At 39.9% G+C, this 12,208-nt stretch overlaps 1 long non-coding RNA gene across 1 annotated transcript in view; it reads left to right on the top strand.

Annotated features, from left to right (window-relative positions):
* Positions 1 to 353: 353 nt before the first annotated feature.
* The window catches only part of LOC106730188, a 187,763-nt gene continuing 175,908 nt past the window's right edge, over positions 354 to 12,208 (top strand). Inside the window, exons 1-2 of the long non-coding RNA XR_001366625.2 lie at positions 354 to 563; positions 6,936 to 7,123. This is a non-coding gene — a long non-coding RNA (uncharacterized LOC106730188). The remainder of the gene's footprint in view (positions 564 to 6,935; positions 7,124 to 12,208) is intronic.

The following is a 12,208-nucleotide window of genomic DNA, read 5'->3' as shown; positions in this document are numbered from 1 at the left end:
GCTGAGAGTACGTCAGCTCGGGTTCGGCCAATGGCTGGCGCCCACGTCGAGGGAACGCTTCGTGACCGCGCGTCAGTGGAGAAAAAGGCCTGTTTCTCTTTCTTCTTGCACTCCTTTCCCCTCCCCCACGTGGGCCTCTCGGTTTCCATTACCGAATTCACTTCATTCCAGAGTCTGAATAAAACCACTTTTTTCTCTCTTGTACTTTAGGGGGGCAAGAAAGCCCCTCTCGGCCCCTCCGGGTCTCCTCGCAGGTTAACAAATGCCAGGGACAGGTTTCTGTGTCTGCGACGCCTACGGTGAGGGCCCACACTGAAAATCCCTGCGACATTGGCCTATGTGAGTCATGGGTACCTTGGAAAGGCCTCAAAATGCGGCCGACATACTGAAGTGTCACCTTTAACCAGATGAGGCAGGACTGGTCGAGGTCAGTTAATTAGGTACCCACTGATCTCAAGAAGTCTGCTGGCACAATTTTCTGATACTTCTCGTTGCTGTGGAAAGAGCTGAAGCAACTGTTCTCGCGGAGAGGATTTGAGGAATGATTTGCAAGATTGCTAAAAGTAGGATTGCCAGATAATGCTCTCTATTCGCGAGTGATTTTTACCTTAATGTTGCCAAATTGCTAAGTATAATGAACAAGGTCAATTAAGAGTTAAGAACCAGAGACCTAATCCATTCTCTGCCTAGCCCTAGTGATTTTGAATCATTTGACCTTACTGAGCTTTAGTTTTAGAGTTTTTTTTTTTTAAATAAAAATGAGGATGACATTTGTTAATCACATCCATGACAACTGTAAATAATCTGTGGATCCGTATTTAAGCAAAGGTGCTGATAAAAGTGACCACAATTGACAGGTCTCCCTATCATGCTAAGAAATACCGTGTATTTTACAGTTGCAATCCATATGAGCAGCTCCTTTAGAATTGTTCAGGCCCTCTCTTGTAAAAATTAGAAATCTAATCAATTACAGCATAAATTGTTTCAAAGGCAGTTGGCTAGTGAATGGGGAATGGTTGGTGGAGTTTGGAAAAAAGGAGCACAAAGAATAAGAATGTGTTGATGTTTATCTAGCGTTGCTCAAGTGTTTTATTCAGGAGACCTGAACAAAAAGATAGTCTGTTCTGGGGCGGAAACCAAGCGCCAGGGCTTAATGTAACTTGGATGATATAACCCTCCAAACCTCCTCTGGCTGCTTTGATTCTGTTATCACTAGCAAATTATTACATTTTCTGCTTATCAGGTACTCCTGATAGCCAACAATAGTACTTGACACATTGGGAAAATTTATACCTTAGTGTATCATTAATATATCAAGGCCTTTTGAGTTTGGTTACTATGAAATAGTCATGAATAACTTGGTCAATTCTGAGTATGTAGAAAAAAGGCAAAGTTAAAGAGCTTAGGAAGATGGTACTCATACCAAGTTACCCTGTGAGGCAGTGCAAGGTGATCAAGCAGACTAATCACATGGCTTCACTTTAGGGCATGTTTGTCTAGCTGTTTTCTAACCAGGTTATTTCTAATTAATAACTTCTGTTGTTCTTTCATCTTTCAATTGTATTAAATTTTCATTTTGATTTGAGAAATGATGGGGAATGCGATACCAAGTATTTCCATCCAGGAACATGGTATGTCAATCCATTTATTCAGGTCTTTTGTCCTTCAGTGAAATGTGGATCCCTCCCTCATTTGTTATTCATCCAGATTCTGTGGTTTTTAGACATTAGCTATTTTTTATGCATTGTCTAAGCTTACCCTCTAGTGCTGGGGCCACATGGTGTCCTATACAAATATCCCAGTTGGAGTTTTTGACGCTGTTGGACACAGACTTGAACCTTGGCTGTTGTCTATCCTTGTAGCCCTGGCTGTCTTTGAAATATGAGAGAGACAAAGAGAGGGTGGGGAGCAGGGGACAAGGGTTCTGGGGTGGGATAGGCTGGCAGACAGACTTTATAAATAATCTTTATCAGAGCTTCTCAACTTTTTTCATATCACAACACATACAGAAAACGTTAATTTTTGTACAGCACACTAGGGTACATAAATGAAGAGATTCAGAAGCATCTAAATGATGGTAAAAAGATTCATAACATTTTCTTTAAATAATTTTGATAAAATAAAACAATGTATTAGAGATGATATTAAAAATTGAACTTGGATAAAACTTTCAAGTAAGATTTTTCCACAGTTTTAAATAATCAGCTTCAATTTGTTCCTGTGAATGTATTCTGATATTAGGCTTAATGGTTGAAATGACTTTATGGAGTTTCTGATCTAGACTTTTTAATGAAAAAGTCCTCATTCTGAATAGCAGTTATCAGTGAGGGACTCTCACCGCCTAAGTGGGTGATAAAATATTTAAAACGATTTTATGCAACTGTTCAAAATTTGCAATTGTAATTATATTTAAAGAAAAACTCTTCCCTTTTCTTTTATTGACAAATAAAATGTTGCAATTTCATATGATAATGCAAAGGAATTTCAAACCCAATAGTACATTTTTATATCAAGATTTCCACATTGAAACCAGCTTTCAGAACATGCATGCATTGTCAACAGCTAGCCTGGGCACCATTGAAAGAGTGCACTACTGCAAAAGGGTAGAGATAGCCACTATATGTTTAGATAGATATTAAAGGCAATGCTTGGAGCTGAGCCCACCAGAAATCACATTCTGCCCAGGCTCCTCTCTCGCCCCCTGACAGATTACTCCTGAGGCTGTGTACTGTGCCCCTTGGGTCTTGTGCATTGGCTCCAGTATCTCTGCTCCATAATGGGCAGTGGGGTGCCTTGCAGATAAATGCCAATGTGGCAGGTATCTCCTTGGCCATGCACACACAGCAGAACCGTAAGTGGTGTTGTCCACGGTGCTAGCTGCTGCTTTGACATATTCCTCAGACTGTTCTGCAGAGGTACCTGAGGAGACATAAACAAGGCTACTTACTTACAGCCAGAGGTACTGAGCCAAAGGGTTCTGGCTGCCCCTGACCCCTCTCAACTGCCCCACTGCAGGAGAGGTCAATTTCTCACTCACATTCAGGACACCAGCATGCCAAAGCCCACCTGTTGGGAAGCTCTGTCTGTATTGCGTGCCTCATTTTATGAATGAGGAAGCTGTTTTACAGATCAAGAAGTTGATTTCTTTCCAAAATGAGTAGCAAATATGACAGAGTCAACTGAAAGAAAGAGAATGGAAATTGAATGAAAATATTTTGGATAGGAGGAAGGTAATTCTTGGAGAAATTAGAATGTATGATAAGCTTTGTTATTTGCCTTTATATTCAGAACATGCTAATAGCTTTATTTTTCTAAAATCTTGGTTTTTAAATGAGTATATGAAGTAAAACAAACAAAAAACACAAAAATCTCTCCCCCCAAATCCTATTACACATATTAAACCACAGTCAATAAGTTAGTGTATATCCTTTTATATTTTCTTCTAATTCTAATTAATGCTTTAAGCATATATAAATGTGTATATATAGCCATATCTGTTTCATTTATACAAAAATATTTCAAAATATCCAGATTGAAATATCCTTACCCCCCCACTTAACAAACAGTCATTTATTGAACTCTTACTAGGTGCCAGGTGATGCCAGATGCTGGAAATTCATCATAGTCACACACATTATTGAACACTTACCATGTACCTTGCACTGTTGTTAGCGCATTGTTTATGTTCCTGATCTCATTTAATTCCCCTAACAACCTTAGGAGTAGGCTCTATATCATTGTCATTTTTTAGGTAAGTAAACTAGGGCTTTGGAAGTTGAATAAATTGACCAGGGTCATATAGCCTCTACAAGGGAGGAGCTGAGGTGGAGTGTCATGTCATAGCTGTATTTACATTTTAATATTCTTAGAAGTAACAACCTTTCTTTTTAAAGATTTTCTGTCATGAACCTGTCATTTTCACTACCTTTTTTTATCATGTCTCCAGAGACTGGCTGGCTCATAGTAAGCAATTCATTTATTTGTTGTTGAATAAACAGGTGAATAAACAGTGAGAGAAATATTTTGGGTCCCCTTCAATGCTTTGCAGGACCTACTACATAATTTTTGGACCTAGTGCAAAATAAAAATGCAGGCCTTCTTGTTCAAAAATTATTAAGAATTTCAAGACAGTGACATCTGACCATTAAGCCAAGCCACGACCCTTCTGAGCTCAGGGCCTTCTGCAACCCTAACACCGGCCTAGTGCCTAGTGCAGTGTCTTGTCTAGAGCAGGTTCTCAGTCTCTTTCAGGCAGTTTATTCATTTTTCGTTTTGTGATCTACCTTTACTTCCTTGTCAGCCACTCATTTCTTATGTGTTTATAATCTAGTTTCCACCCCAGGATATGGAAATTCTTTCTCCAAAGACACAAATGATTATCTAACTGTCAAATTAATTTTCCTGTTCTCAATGTTAATCCTCCTGTTTTAGTCAGTTTGGGCTGCTTTAACAAAATACCATAGATTAGGTGAATTAAAAAACAAACAACTGTTTTTCACAGTTCTAGAGGTTGGGAAGTCTTTCAGGATGCCAGCATGGTCAGGTTCTGGTGAGAGCCCTCTTCCTGGTTTGCAGCTGGCTGTCTTCCCACTGTGTCCTCACATGGCCGAGAGAGGAGGGGGGAGAACGAGAGAGAGAAACCAGTGAGAGCATGAGCTCTAGCTCTTGTGTTTCTTATTTATAAGGACATTAATCCCATGATGACCTAATTATCTCCGAAAGGCCCACCACACTGGGGATTCGGGTTTCAACAAATACATTTTGGGGAGACACAAACATGCAGTTCATAATACCTCCCTAACCCATGGATTGACATTACTGACTAATCTTCCTTTTGGTGTTGTCTTCTCTTTTCTTTATTAAGGACATGATTCTCTTTTTCAGTACTGTCCCTACTTCCTTCTGGATCCTTCCCTCTTTCATTTCCTCCTCCTTCCCATAAGGTTTTGTAACTCTGAGATATGGAGCCTCCTAAGGGACTTTGTGAAAGGTACCCATTGCTCTTTCTGTAGTGGCCACTTTGCTTGGGAAAGAAGATGTGAGTGGTGGACATGCCTGAGAATCCTCAGGGGATTTGTACATGCCTCCTGGGAGGTTGAAGCAATGGCCAGGTCTGATTAGTGTGTTGAGATGATGGGATGGATCACACCTTCCTCTCCAAAACACACACACACACCCCATGGGTAGGTGATTTAAAGGGTGAAGAGGTAATTTGATACTAGAAATATTAATGAATCATACACAGTAATTATTCTCTCTCAGACAGGTCCTAACTTGGAAATTTGAAAGGGCTAAAATCTTGGTAATAGGTCTTTACAAATGACTTCCCTGTATTTCCCTAGTCACATCTTTCAGGATGGATATCTGTGATTTTACCTGCCCAACATCTACTTCTCTTCTAGTGATAGCACTCTGACGTTCTTAAGGAACCACCCATTTCTCATTCTTAGACCATATGATTCAGGGAGAGCTGATCCCATCCTGACAAGGATTTGCCTTAGGCCTGGCCAATTCTACCATTGTGTCCTCCAGCTTCCATTATTGGTTCAACACTGGGCAAGTGCCTTGTCATTCACTGATTCATTTATTCACTCAACACATATTTATTGAGCACCAGCAGTGTTTTAGGTGCTAGGGATATATCATTAGGAAACAAAAGAAGACAAAAGTTTCGGCCTTCGTGAGCTTACATTCAAATAAACAAAATGAATAAATAAATAATAGAGGATATTACAAGGTGATAGATGGATGCTGTGGAGCAAAACAAAATAGGGAAGTTGGTAGGGAGTGCTGGGAGAGGAAGGAGAAAATGCATTTGTATGGTCCAAGATGGCCTAACTGAGAAGGTTGATGTTTGAGCAAAGATTTGAAGGAGATGAGGGATTGAACTGGCTATTTGGGGGAGCAGAGAATAAGGAATAAGGAAGAGAGAACAGCAAGTGCAGTGACCTTGAAGCAGATTCACTTCTGGAGTTTTTGAGCAAAGAAGCCAGTTTGCCAGAAGCAGAGTGGGTGAGAGGTTAAGTGAAATGGAGTAAGGTCAGAGGCAATAATAGATATAATCTTACAGGACTTATAGGACATTTGCAAGAATTTTGGGTTTTCCTATGGCAGGAGAAACCATTGAATAGTTTTGAGCCTTAAATTCACTCTGAATTCTATCAGGTATATCACTTATTTCTGATTCATTAAAGTCTGTTCCTGGGGCTTTATCTTGTTCTTTCATTTGGAACAAATTTCTCTGTTTCTTCATTTTCTGTGACTCTCTGTGTTGGTTTCTGTGCACTAGATAAAACAGCCACATCTCCCAGTCTTGAAGGACATGAACCTTATTGTTCAGCCTGCCCCAGCTCTTGGTTGTCTTTCAAAACTTTGTGGTTGTCCAGGCAGCCTTCTTTGTTCTCAGTGGTTGAGGGTGTGCCAAGACTTGTCAGTGTCCCAAAGGGGAGGATCTCAGTCAGCTCATAGATGCAGACTGATTGAATGGTGGACCCACAGGCAGCAGCTTCTAAAGTATGCCAATAGGCCTTTTTCAGGTAAAGTCTGGGAGATGGGCATTTCTGTCTACTCCTTCAGCACTGAGCCAGGGTGGGGATTGCTGGTTAAGACCTGTTTGTTTGCTACAATGTACAGGATCACTCTGGTTGTTTGTTGAAAGTAGATTATAAGGGGGCAAGTGTAGAAGTAAGGGTACTCTTGGGAGATTAGATTAGAGTAATCCAGTTTAGATAAAATGATATCTTAGACCTGGGGGATAGCTGAGAATATGATGAGAAATGATTGGATTCTGAGTATATTTTGATGCTAGAGCCAACAGGATTTCCTGTCAGAATGGACATGTGGCATGAGAGAAAGAAAGGAGTCAAGGGTGAGTTAATGAGTTAATGCACTCAAAGAGTTAATGAGTCTAAATTTTTAATCTGTTCTTTAAACAGTTGGAAAGAGACATTCTTCAGTTTGACTGCTGAAATGAAGGAAGGAAGGCTGCAGTTTCTTATTGCCTCCTTATCATCATGAGGAAAAAGCCAGCCCAAGAATGAAGCCACATGGGAGGGAAGCAGAGCCAATAGGTCACAAACACAAGACCAAGCCCTGATGACATGATCTGTGTTCCTTGATCCAGGTAGGCTCAAGCCAGGATCTGCCCCTGGACGGCTCAGTTATATGAGCCTAAGTTCTTGTTGTACTTGAGCAAGTTGGATTGGGTTTCTGTTACTTGGAGCAAAAGAGCCCCAGCTAATATACCCCAGGAATAGAGCAAGGGTATATATCTTTCAGTTGAAAAGAGAACCATCAAGACAGTGAGGCTTTACTCCTCCTCAGAGGACAAGGAGACTCATCCTCTGCCCCAGGTGCTGAAATGCGTTGAGAAGGAAAGGGTAAGAAACCACCAGGTTCTGCAGAGACCTTTCTTAAGACTACTGTTTTTAAAGAGTTATTTTAGCCAAGACCATAAAAGAACTAGAAACCCTGTGGAAGGAAGGGCATGGGGTCATGCAGTTTTCTGAGCAGAAGGAAGAAAAGAGCAATGGGACAATTCCCTTCCCAAGTCCCTCCAGTTATCTTGGAGATTCCCTGATGAGTGTCTCAAATAAACCTGCCTTGTAAATTCCTTAACATTGCACCCTGCCTTGCCTCTGCTGCCAGCCACCTGCATGAGAATGTCATGCACACAGCACTGGAGTCTTTCAAGGGGCCACTCTGAGCCCGGAGGGTGTGTTGTGGGCTGTGATATAGTGGTGACGGGCCATGAGAGTGGCCTTCTCCACAGCTAAGTTACACTTGCACAGAGTCTTTCACAAACACAGCAAAGAAACCTCAATAAATAGAACAAAGTATGAGCAATTTAATGAGAAAAAATAGATTAAAAAACAGATTCTATTAAACAAAACAACTTTAACCTTTAAATATTTTCAAAGTGATCTTGGTTATTTCCCATCATTTATTCTTCCAGGTAAATTTTAGAATAACTTTGTCAGCTTCCAAAAACAAATTCCAAAAAATTTGTTACAAAATTGTAAGTTTAAAGGCAATTAACCTCTTTGCAGAAAGATGTCTTCCCATCCCAGAACATGGAACATAGATTATATCTCATTTAGAGACTTGAGCATGTTTACAGGAGGAGGCAGCAGAGTGAAAGCATTTGAAAATGTAAGAGAAAGGAAAATTGATGGTTGGAGTGAGATCTTAGAGGTGGGAGCAGATGGGCTCTGGGGCACAGAGGGAGGGCTTTAGCTCTAGACTGGGGAGTCAGTTGTCCCACCCAGTGATGGTTATAGTACCAAGTAAAATTGTAGGTAGGACCTCAGGGTGTTGAGGAGTACCTGTGTGATGGCCCTTGTTCTCCCTAGTGAGTAGGAAATAAGGTTATCTGCTGAGGTGGCTAGCGGTGATGGAGGGTGGTGAAATTTTGAATAGCTGTTGTGAAAGAACTGATTGGGGCCTCCAAAAACCCAGTTTGAGGGCTAGAAACCCAAAACTGGGGTGGCTTCAGTGTCCATAGCTGGATAATTTTCTCCAACAGGTTTCAGTAGACTGAGAGAAAGAACAAAGATATCAGCCCATCAGTTTGCTCCAGGATTGGGGAGTGGAGCAGGAGGCCTTGGGCTTCATGGGAGTTGAGTGTGTTGATGAGAGAGTGGTTGAGGTCATGGGTCATGAAAACTAGATAAAGTGAAGCCTGTGATGGATTGGGAGAAAATTGAGCAATCAAGTTCCCAGATACTTAAAAAGAAGTGTGGAAATAACTGGATGAGAGCTGGAATGGTCAAAGGTTGTGGTCAGGTGAGATATATAAGCATAAGATGTCAGAGGTGGAAGAATCCTCTGTGATGACCAAGTCCACTGAACTGGGCAGCTGAAGTAGAGGAGATTATGCTTCGTGGGGTTGAGAGGGTCAGGGAAATCTGAAGCTGGGATATTAGGTTCATTGGATAAGGACATTGGATTTATCCTTGATAACAATAGGGCTTGAAGTAGAGAAGAAAACTGTGCTAGATGCCACAGCTTCAGTTAATATAGGGAAGTGAGAAGACATCTTCATGGCTAAGGATAAAATATATAGAGAAAATAAGATGACGTTTTAAGGGATTTGATGCCGGATAGTTGAAAGAAGTTGTTTGGACTTTTCTGTAGTTGATGCTGTAAACTGTGTAGCTTTTTGAAAAACAATTTCATGTTTTTATTTAGTATTGAAAATCCAATACACTTTTTAAATTCCAGTCAAAAAACTTTTGGGTCAGCAGGGCTTCTGATACTTAGTAGCTGTGGAAATAATACTTTCTTTAAAAGGTTGAATAAGATAATATGCATGAGTGTACTTAAAATACACACAGTGCCTACGTGACATTCCACTAGATGGGAGGGATTTAGAAGTGGTCTCTTCAAAGGAGACCACAACCCAGTAGATGGCTAGTATTGATGTCTGATCAGTGGAATTTGTATCCCACCCAGCATGAATGATAGGTAGAACTGCAGTACTAGGGCTGGAGGGGCTCAGAACTGGAGAAGCTGAGGATGAGCTGTCAGCTCCAGTCCTGGGAGCAAGGAACAGAATTTTGAATGTATCTGACAGGAATCTCAGCATGAAGTGGGAGCTGGATGTTCGGAAGGAGCTAGGCAGATGTTGTGAGAGGAAAGAGTTGGCAGATCTAGAAAGAAGGTGGACTTAATTTTGGTGGATAGGTTCCCCAGCTCAGGATTACTTTCATGCAACTGAGAGTGCCCTGGGTAACAACTTGGATCTGGCATTTCTTATTGTGATATCTTGGTAACTATCACTGGCCATCTCTCAATTTAATCTTTATTTCTCAACCTCAGTTCTCCACCACAAATACCACCACTGCCCCATTCACCCTAATTTTGATTTACTTTTACTTTAATTTTGACGTCATGCAGCAAACTTGCTTCTTTGTGGCTGAGAAAGGTCAGTGCACACACAGAATGAAAATGGTATGAAGTATAAAACTATAAGAAGAAGAATATTGGTGCAAGTTGCTGTCAGTACAGTTTGTCTCCACTACTGAAAGAAAGTAATTTGATTGAAAGAAATAAGATTAACACCAAATTGACTGACAGACCTTTCCTTTTTTTCTGGGCTACTTTTCCCCCCATCTTTTTATTATAGAAACAAATTTAAAATACAGAAGATTGGAAAGAATTGTAAAAAAAATCGCCTTTATACCCATTAAGTAGGTTCAACAACTGATAACCATTTGTCATATAGTGTTTATGTATCTGCATGGAAATACATTGCAAACATCATAACACTTTTGCCCTAATACTTCAACCTGCATAATCTAAAAACAAGGACGTACTCTTATATAATCACACTACCATGGGTTTTTATTTATTAAATGTTTTTATAATTAATTGCATTCATTATTTCTTTTGATATTTAAACTGCCCCCAACTTGGCTTCTGTGTCCTTTTTGTCATGCTCCCATTAGAATTCAAGAGCTTACTTGAATTCTCTCTCAGGTACACGTAGATTTTATTAAGCAAAACAAATTCTTTAATGGAATTTTAGGCAATATGTCAGAAAGATCTGAGGATGAGGAGAGGGAGAAAGTGGCCTCTGTATAGTAGGCCAGCAGGATTGTCCTTAGAGCCAGACAGCCTAGGCTCATCTTCACCTGAGCATTCTTCTCTTTCTTACATCAGATCCCCAGATTCACCAAAAGCTCCATTGTTTTTCAGAATTTATTGGTAGTGGGAAGCCAAAATTACTATGTGAATGTTCTGCGTGTTTGTAAATTAAGAACTGCCTGCTTATTGTGTAGGAAGGATGAAGATAAATATGACCCAAACATAATTAATTAAAATTGATGGGGAATGCTCATCAGAGCAATATGGGATATTAAGTGAGGAAAGCATGTTAATGTGTATGGTGACGTAAGACTTCTGACTGAGACACAGAAAGAACAGACCATGGGGCCCTCCACATACAGAAACTGAGCTGTCCTGTGCCTTATTCCTTATGGCCTTCTGAGCTCACAGTGACAGAGAAATCCCATAGCTTTGGGTTATGGGAGAGTTATAGCTTAAGAAAACTTCTTGTGACAGTAATACCTTGAACCAAAGCAAATGTGTTCAAAGGGTGGAAATTTGGGTCACTGAGGCAAGACAGTGGAGGAATTTGATTCTGGACAGAGTCTCTTTCAACAAGTCACACCATAATAGCTCTTCCTATCCTGCTACCCTTCTCTGGCCCAGCTTCAGTCTAATCACTATATGGCTGTTCCACATGTAGAAGGGAGAGAAGATCAAATTACCCTGAGTGGCAGTTAGGAAATGGAAAAGACATTCAAGATTGCCAGTTTTTTCAATCATCCCTGACCTCTTTACATCTGTTTAGATCTCATCTTAGATCCCCACTTAGATTTTAGAATACTTTTGCTTTATTTGTTGCTTTAAATTTCCTTATATTTTTCTTTCTTCTAGTCCATCTGGTCCTTCTACCATCATTGCCTTAGTTAATGTCCTGGGATATAGTGTCATTTTGCTTCCTATCAAGGACTTTTTGAAAAATATATTTTAGTTCTCCTAAATGAGGAGCTTTGGAATTTTTTGATTTAGATGAATCTTTCCAGAAAACCAAAATATGAAGAGGATTCTGTTAATCCTATATAAAATATGACTATAAAAATATGAAGGGGATTCTGTAAATCCTATATAAAATCCAACACAATTTTAGAGGAGAGATACTTTGTTAATTAACTGAGGAGATGGATTTAACAGTCTTACATGTATTTCAAGTATTCCCTCTCTCATCTGCTGTGTGGAGTAGCTGAAGTAGTGTTCTTCCCCAGCTCAGGTTCTCTTTCCCCTCAGAGCTCTGCTCAAATAAAGTCTCTCTCTGTAAAAAGAATCTTGGTACGAATGGCTAAGAAGTTACTTCTCCTGCCCTCACATAATTAAAAATAAATGGAAGAAACCATGTCCAAAGAAAAGTGCTTTTATTTACAGTTGTTTAGCTTAGCAAATAAAATATGCTAATTACCACTGCAGCATTCTTAGACATGTTCTTTAACCTCTAAAAGCAAACAAAAAAATTAGAAAATAGAATAAAAAGAAGTGGTGTAGGAAGGGACAGATGAGGCTTCAGAAGTGGGCATCATGCTCTATTCCCTTAATGGACATTTTTTCTGGCATTTTATTCATTTATTTTTATTGTGATACATTTATTTATTTATTTATTTATTTATTT

Source organism: Camelus ferus, chromosome 5, assembly GCF_009834535.1.
Source record: "Camelus ferus isolate YT-003-E chromosome 5, BCGSAC_Cfer_1.0, whole genome shotgun sequence".
In the NCBI taxonomy this organism is placed as follows: Eukaryota; Metazoa; Chordata; class Mammalia; order Artiodactyla; family Camelidae; genus Camelus; species Camelus ferus.
The sequence above is the reverse complement of the archived record's forward strand: the minus strand, read 5'-3'. Positions and strand labels throughout refer to the sequence as shown.